Here is an 8,850-nt window from a genome sequence, read left to right as displayed (position 1 = left end):
ATTAGGATTTAATCATGGAACAAATTCTAATAGCTTTAGGATTTGTATTGCACACAACCGTACACGAACACGAACACGAGCACCACCCGCGCAAGCCTTGCGGCCCACGCGAGCTGCACTCGCTCGCAGCCCAAATGTCGCAGCCCATATTGCTCCGCGCGCGCCAAGGCCTTGCTGGGCCTGGCCTTGCGCTGGGTCTGGCGGGGCTTGGCTGTGTGTAATTGATGTGCGTGGTTTGCTGGGCGATGGCCCGGCTTCGTGCTTGGCCTTCGTCTGGCAGGCCTCGTCCGATGCTAATTCGTACGATACGCTTCCGATTAAATTCCCGATTCTGGAATTTATTTCCGATACGAACAATATTTAATATTTCCGATTCCGGAATTAATTTCCGTTTCGAACAAATATTTAATATTCCCGTTTCCGGAATTATTTTCCGATTCCGATAATATTTCCGATTCTGACAATATTTCCGTTTCCGGTAATATTTCCGATTCCGGCAATATTTCCATTTCCGATAATATTTTCCGATACGTACCATGTTTCCGTTTCCGGCAACATCTACGACTTGGATAATATTTATATTTCCGATACGATCCATATTTCCGTTTCCGGCAATATCATAGTTTCCGGAGTATTCATTTACTTGCCTTTGACGATCTTAGCTCCCACTGAAACCAAGATCCGTCGATTCCGAATAACCATAGATGGAGTATTTGATGCCATTAAATACTTGATCCGTTTACGTACTATTTGTGTGACCCTACGGGTTCAGTCAAGAGTAAGCTGTGGATTAATATTATTAATTCCACTTGAACTGAAGCGGCCTCTAGCTAGGCATTCAGCTCACTTGATCTCACTGAATTATTAACTTGTTAATTAATACTGAACCGCATTTATTAGACTTAACATTATATGCATACTTGGACCAAGGGCATTATTTCCTTCAGTCTCCCACTTGTCCTTAGGGACAAGTGTGCATTTCCTAATTCCTTTGTCGCTTGATGCTTTCTCTTGAACATAAGGTAAGAGTTGTCATCCTTATTACGTCAATAGGTGTTTCTCGGTTTCAGAGTTCAACTGATCAAATAAATAGATAATCATAGCCTATGATTCATCTGAGCACGGCCATGCATTTTTCAGTTTCTAGCTCTCCGAGTGGCATTGTACAACTTTCAGCATCTCATCCCGATTTATGGGAGGACAATCCCAATCTTGCGATCTTGAGATTATACTTCGTTTGATAGGTGATTACCTGAGCGTTGCCTTTATAGCCCCCTTTTACGGTGCGACGGTTGGTCAACGTCAAAGTAAGCAGTTCTCAAACAAGTAATCTCAAATCAATCAGGTCTTGAGGATTTAGTGTCTAATAATTTTAATGAAATTTACTTATGACAGATTTTCATCTCTTACAGTAAAGTTTCATAGGTCTGTCCGATACTAGTCTTCCCAAAGTAAGTATCTATGCAAATGATTACGACATTGCCATGTCCACATAGTACAAGAAACAGAACTACTAGTCATCTTGCATTCTAGTCGTCTAACGTTTTCTATGCGTCCATCTTTGTAGAAAACTCCGATCAGGGACCTTTTTCAACTTTTGACATTCAAGTTCACTTGATAGACATTTCTTAGTCACAGGACTGGTCCTGACAGTCTATCTTGAATATATCGTCAAATTGAAGGGACTCATCATTTAATACTAAACCAAGATTAAATGGAATATGAAAATACATTTCATATATGATAAATGTTCAACCCCTACGTTTTACAACCATGGGCCTCAAACCCATCTTTAAAACAGTTCATGGAATTCAAAGCTATGTTTGATTTCCAGTGCTACAATGTGAGTGTTGCTTCTCACTTGTTGCATAGGTTTAGCTATCATGCTTTGCCAATCTTAATATCCTTTTCATCGAATGTTCTTCGAGATAGATGATAAGATCTTTTGAGTATGTTTATTTTGTGATCTAGTCTCTCTTGCTACAATAGTGGTTCTACACATTTCACAATGAAGAACCATCAAGTCAGCAGACATGTGATTCACCCAAGTTCAATGAAGAACTCTTTAACATAAGCAACCCTGTTTAATTGCTTCTTAGGCAATAAGTACTTTTACTTCAACTGTATAGGTTGCTAGTGATGCTTTGGTTGGATTTACTTATCCAAGCAGTTCACAGATATGTGGAAGACTTTCCAGATGTATCTTAGAACATAGAAATTAATATTTAATTTCCCACGCAACAACTCATGGTCTCCAATCCATGTTGCCATTTCAAAACACGATGCTCTATAGCTCGTCCTTGCCAATGGTTAACTCCAAAGGGATCTTGCTTGATCCTTTGCCAGTGTTTACGCGTGTAGCATCAACTATTTAGCATATCTTTATTTCCTTGTATCAAGAACTATTCCTATGTACTTTTCAAGTACCATAAGTATTCTTGATCTCAATCTAGTTGATCTTCACTTAGATCAATAGAGATTGGTATATGTTCGTCATGCCTAAAGCCATACGATACGTTTTTGGCGATCCTCATATTATATCATACATGATAAATTCTTTTGCAGAATAATTCCCAATTGAATTCTATTCATGTAACTTTAGCTCATCTAGTTTCAGTAGATACTAAATCCAGCTAAATTCTTTGACATATAATATAGGTTAAGAATCTTACTTAGATCCTTTGATGTTTAACTTAGTAAAGGCTTATACATAATTCAAACATCTTTTACTTAGATTTATTCATATGGGTCGAATATCTCCAATGGAGTCTTTCGTGTTTGATTTAGTAAATGCCGTTACTTAATCCAGAACAATATTATAAGATCTATGTGAATGGTTCTTAATACCCAGTATGCACTAAGTTTCGCCTTGGTCCGTCATTGATGAATAATTTCAAATCTAAGTCATTAGCATTTGAATGTTATTTTACAATAGAGAGATATGTGTGTGATACACATAGGACCAATTTAGTTTTATGTACTCCCACTAAACTTCTTATATATCTATAAGTATCATGTACATTTTATGAAACTAAAATATTTATTAGCTTCACTAAAATACAATTCCAATTCCCAATTGCTTGCTTAAATATGTACTTAGATTTCATAAGCTAGCATTTATTTCAAGCATTATTTGGATCCACAAATCCTATGACATGCCATGTACATAGTTTTCTTCCAACATTTGATTGAGGAATACGTTTTGTCATCCAATTGCCATATGTATCAATATGCAATCATTGCTTGAATTATAGACTTAAGCATTACGATTTTGCATGAGGTTTCAACACAATCCACACCGTGAATTTGCTTGTAACCTTTAGCAACTAATCTAGCTTTGTGTGTGAACACAATTTCACACTACTAGAAAAATGACATTTAACGACGAACAATTTCGTCGTTAAAAGCCTCAATTTTCGTCGTTAAAACCTTTAACGACGGTCATGATGTTCGTTGTAACAGGTTCCGTCGTTATTGGCTTTAACGACGATGTTCGTCGTTAATAATTAACGTTTATTAGCGACGAACTATGATTTCGTCGTTAAGCATTAACGACAGATTATCGGTTCGTCGTTAACCATTAACGACGAATTAGTGTTTCGTCGTTCACAATTAACGACGAAATCATAATTCGTCGTTAATTACTAACGACGAAGTTACACTTTCATCGTTAAAAGTTAACGACGAAACGGTAATCCATCGTTAATTGTTAACGACGAACCGATAATCCGTCGTTAATACTTAACAACGAAACAGTAATTCGTCGTTAAATACTTATTCACGATGATCAATTAAGCAATAACGACCAAAAAATCCCTTGTAAAATGTCCTTCCCAACCGTCAAAAAAATTTAAATTTTGGCAATAACGACCAACTATTATGTCGATTATACAATCATAATAATATTATTTGTGCTCTTCGAAGCACCTATATTTTCCCTGTGAAACAATATAAGATAATTATAAATCAATTAAAACAAATGAAAATTTCATTACTCAAAAGATTTTTGACAATAGAATTTCAAGTTATGTGAAATCAAAATCACATCCCATAGTCTTTAAATTCTAAAAAAGTTAAAAGATAAATAATTCTTGTTCACTATAAAAGAACAAAATAAAAATCTAACTAGTTGAAGTGTTCTCTCTTTGAGTGTCATCTCCTGAAAAGCGCTGTAAGAACAATTCTTTAATGCTTTAAGCTCATCTTCAACTGAACTCATGTGACTCTTAATGCATTGTTTTTCGCTTGTACCGTACGTACGTATCCACGCGTTTGGTAATACATGATTTTGTTCGTTTGCCTCGTTCTACTTAGATATAAGTTCCTCCCTACTGTGTTGTGGTTGTGGTCCTGATATTTCTTCAAGTGTTATTCCTCCTCCAAAACCCGATCATAAGACAATATCACCCACAACTAACCAGTGAAATAAGTGAAGTGATTATTAACAACCTTAATTGAAAAACAAAACAAGCAAACAATTGAAAACAATGCATGAGAAAACAGATTATCAGCGTCAATTGAAAGTAATGCTAGTACTTGAAAACTGAAGGAAATAGACAATACAAATGATGCCTATTTTCCCTCACCTGCTGCAGCTGCTAATGTTCATCTGCTGCAGCTGCCAATGTTCATCTGCTGCAGCTGCTAATGTTCATCTGCTAATGTTCATCTGCTGCAACTGCTAAACAGATTATCACCTTTAGTATCCCTCACCTGCTGCAGCTGCTAATGTTCATCTGCTCTCTCTAATCCCTGCTCTCTCAAATCTGTCGTTGCCAACGTATACACCAGCAATTAGTCTCCCCTACTTGCTACAAATACATGTTTAACTTAATACTATACGCTAATTACAGCCAACTGTCAAATCTCATAGCCTCGAGGAAAACCAGTGGGCAAAATTAAGAATAATTTCAGTCACAATGTATTATACAGACATTTATATAATTTAAAGTGCTTCAGTAAATTGATGCATTTTAATCATACATTTATATGCCTTAATAATGATTAAACACTCTCCCTAAAGTAAAACCATCAGCTAGCACACTCCCATTTATAAAATGCACTGCAGAGTGAAGCTTAAAAACAACACACTTACACTATGTTAAGAAGCAGGTGGCATCAGTTTTGCCTCTACTACAAGATATTTCTGACATCTAGCTGTCCAACCTAATACTCAAGCACAACACAAAAACAAGAATTCAGTGGATATAATAACTTAAAAAATACAGAAGCCATCAAGTCACCATCATAGAACAATTAGATAAAAAAAAAGAAAACTAGGCATTGTCTACAGAGTGCAAGAATTTATTACACCACATTCAAATGCCAACCCTCCTGTGGCTCAATCAGGTATCAAGAAAGGCCTTACGGTACTAATAACCGCCCTCACAGTTTACAGGGGTTAGATTAAATCCAATCCATATTAAAACTTCAGAACTAATTCGATTAAGCTCAAATACCAAACATCGAATAGGCCCTAGTGATACATGTGAATATTGCCTTGATAATTTTCGTTTTAGTTTTACAATATGTTTAATTAATTTTTTAAAGGTTATATAAAATCAATAGCAGAAAACTTAACAACTCAATAGATTTTTTGTAAAACCCCCCAAACCCTCGATATGCTCCAAAAGCATAGGTCGGGAATGACTACATTACCCGACGCTTGCTTCAGCGGCCTATAGATCACATGTTTTCCTTCGTTTTAAAATAATATATATATTGGGAAAAGAATCTAAGCAATTCATGAAAAGTCTAGGGTGCGAAATGCAGATTTTAACATTATCATTCTTAATTAAAAGCGACAACATATCCAAATTATGATTCGAAATCGATAGGCGGTCAAAGAATAATTGACCATGCCCATTCTGGGTCTTTAGGCCACTTCAACTTTGAAAATAAACTACATTCTACTTATGCAACTGCGCAACAACATATTCAATGCCTGTATATGGTCATTGAGCACTAAAATATTATCTATCAGTCAGAAGACATTATATGCTTACATCACCTGATTGTGAAGGCGTGATAATAAAAGGAGAAGCATACATTGAATCCCACAAAATTTGAGAAGTTTGATACTAACCTCACATTCACTGCAAGAAAGTCATAAAATATGACAGCATAGGGATTTTGATTGGCTTTCACAACACCTTTCTCGAGATGTGCTGTCCCATAACCTTTCTGTTTCACAAAAAGCAGAACCAAAGGCAAGTTTATTAGAGACTGGGACAGTAACAACAGACAAAATTATGTACAAGTGCATTAACATAAACCATAGCCACCACAAGCCTAAGACATGATATCCTATCTTAAACTAGAACTAAAGAACAACAACAATCGAGTGGGAGCCTTCTTACATTCAGTAACAACTAAGGGAATAAATATAGCAGCATGCTTATGCTTATTACTGGTCAGCTGTAAAGGGCATGAATATGCATCTACAGGTCAAAATATTCAAGAGGAAAAACAAAAAGTCCAGAGATGGTATAACTAAATAGAAGCTGAAAAGAAAACCTGAAAAACATCCTTATAGACAAAAAAAAATCCGACGGAGCTAGGTGAGAGAAAAATCAAACTTGAAAGACAAAACTCTAAGAATTATGCATATGGAGCAATAGTTTTAATGAGAACTGAGTTACATGTTGATGATTTCAAGTAAGCAAATCTTTGGTTGGTCAAAGTTAAATGCAGATAATTTATAAAGGTTTGGTTTTTACATGACAATTTCATATGGTATATGTCTTCCCTGGTGCGACTCCAGTCTTCCCAATAATTACAGAAAAATTGAGCAAATGAATAATGTTAGTTAAATCCCTAAAACGATATTCCATTCTTCCACTCTATCAATTAACAATAGTAAGAAATCCTAAGAATATAAATACAAGAATAACATACCTTATCCCAACTATTAGCCAATAGAAATGATGCCTTGTCCTGTTCAATGTCCATTGACTCGTTGACCTCATCATCTGAGAGAATACCCTGCTCGTAGACAAAGTAGCAAGATCCTCGACTGATAAAGTAACATTTGCACTGCTGCCAATAACTGGAGAAATCTCACTGGTATCTGTGTGGTAATTGAATCATCCTTGTGTGTGTTGTGTGTTGAATCAGCCTGATTTGTTATTGCAATCTCCCTTTGTTGCAATCTCCTGTTAATTATCAAAAAATAGATAATTCACCAATACCAAAATATAACAATTCAATTAAGCAAAGAAATTTTAGATTACATTGGAACCTTAGAATTTTCAATTATCGAGTCAAAGAAAAATACGGGAATTAAGGGAAATTCGTCATCCCTTTTTGGTTGACAACCCACCTATGTTGGGATGACTAAGCCCACTATCAAACTTCCAATGCCACAAATTAAACGACGAACAAAGCTATCACCAACCACACTTACCATTCTGAAATATATGAAATAATTCTGAAATATATGAAATACCCAATATAAGAATACTCGATACAAGTGGTAGGACAAAACTAAAGTTAGAAGTAGAATTTTCACAAACAACTGGCGTACATTGCATTTTCAAATTATACACAAAATTGGACAAAATTGCATCAAATTAAACTCAACCCAACATCTGAATTATAAAAACATGAAGACCAAGAGGTAATTAAGAGTGTACCTACGATTAAGAGCTCAAATTCAAGTTAAGATCTGGTTGATAGGGAGGATAAAGAAGGTGGAAGATGTTGTCTAACATCGCTTTACTACTCTCCCACCATAGAACATTACCGACGCCACCACCTTTCCGGTGCAACCCTGACCCAAAACGCTCACCGCCACCTAGATATCTTCCGTTGACAATTCCTCAAGCCCCAAAGAAAGGTGGAAATCAGGGCAATGAGAACCCTCGCCGCCATGAAATTTAAGGAATAAAGAACTGCAGAAGCAAAACTATGGAGAGTTTTCAATTGGGTTTTGGAGAGTTTGAGGGACTTTTTTCTTTTTTTTTTTTTGACGGGAGGGGGACTTTATTAGCTGTTTTAACAATTAACGACGAACGAGAGCTAAAATTTCGTCTTTTTTTATTGTTCAAATTTCCAGGATGTTCCGCGCTTCCTTTTTAAAAAACATTTTAAGTTATCGCTCTTTTAACCACGAATATTTTACTTCCGTCGTTATTTACTTGACGTTATAAGTGCTAATTCTAGTAGTGTCATGTTTGATGGTTTTTATCCTTAAAACAAACTTGCAACCAATAGGTGTGAAACTATTCTTGCAAATCAACAAAATTTCAATTTTGTCATCAAAACATTGAGTATGTTTTAGGAAAATTTGGAAATATTAATCCAACCTTTGGCCGATTTTCTTTTATTAATCCCACATTCGACATATTTTTTAATAATCCCACCTTTACTACCCGACGACTTTTATTGGGCTTAATTGACCAGTAACAGGTGAAAAAGTCAACAATGTGGTGATAAAGTGATGATGATGACTGAATATATCGAGAGAGAGTACTGCCACTTAAAGACATATTACCGTCTACAACAAGTTTATGACATGTTAGGCGTAATAAAAGTCGTTAGGTAGTAAAGGTGGGATTATTAAGAAATATGCCATAGGTGGGCTTAATAAAAGAAAATCGGCAAAAGGTTGGATTAATATTACCAAATTTTCCTATGTTTTATGGCCTCTAACCATTTAAAATATTTGAGTCTATATATGGACTCTAACCATTTTAGGGAATCTGGGTTTCGTCATAGCTTTCTTACAGGTCACAAACTCATTAATCTACATGATAATAGTTTGACTGCAAGTTGTAGGTTTCTTCACTATCTAATAGAAGAATCGCATAGTTTCATTGACCTGAACTCTATGTTTCTTCACTATCTAAT

At 35.7% G+C, this 8,850-nt stretch overlaps 1 long non-coding RNA gene across 1 annotated transcript; it reads right to left on the bottom strand.

Moving 5' to 3' along the window:
• Window positions 1-4,181: 4,181 nt before the first annotated feature.
• Window positions 4,182-8,023, bottom strand: LOC130459370 (uncharacterized). Its single transcript, XR_008918736.1, has 5 exons — window positions 7,635-8,023; window positions 6,898-7,154; window positions 6,086-6,183; window positions 5,096-5,166; window positions 4,182-4,766 (listed from the first exon to the last, which is right to left on the bottom strand). It is a non-coding gene; the product is annotated as an uncharacterized lncRNA (long non-coding RNA).
• Window positions 8,024-8,850: the final 827 nt, after the last annotated feature.

Source organism: Spinacia oleracea, chromosome 4, assembly GCF_020520425.1.
Source record: "Spinacia oleracea cultivar Varoflay chromosome 4, BTI_SOV_V1, whole genome shotgun sequence".
Classification (NCBI taxonomy): Eukaryota; Viridiplantae; Streptophyta; class Magnoliopsida; order Caryophyllales; family Amaranthaceae; genus Spinacia; species Spinacia oleracea.
The sequence above is the reverse complement of the archived record's forward strand: the minus strand, read 5'-3'. Positions and strand labels throughout refer to the sequence as shown.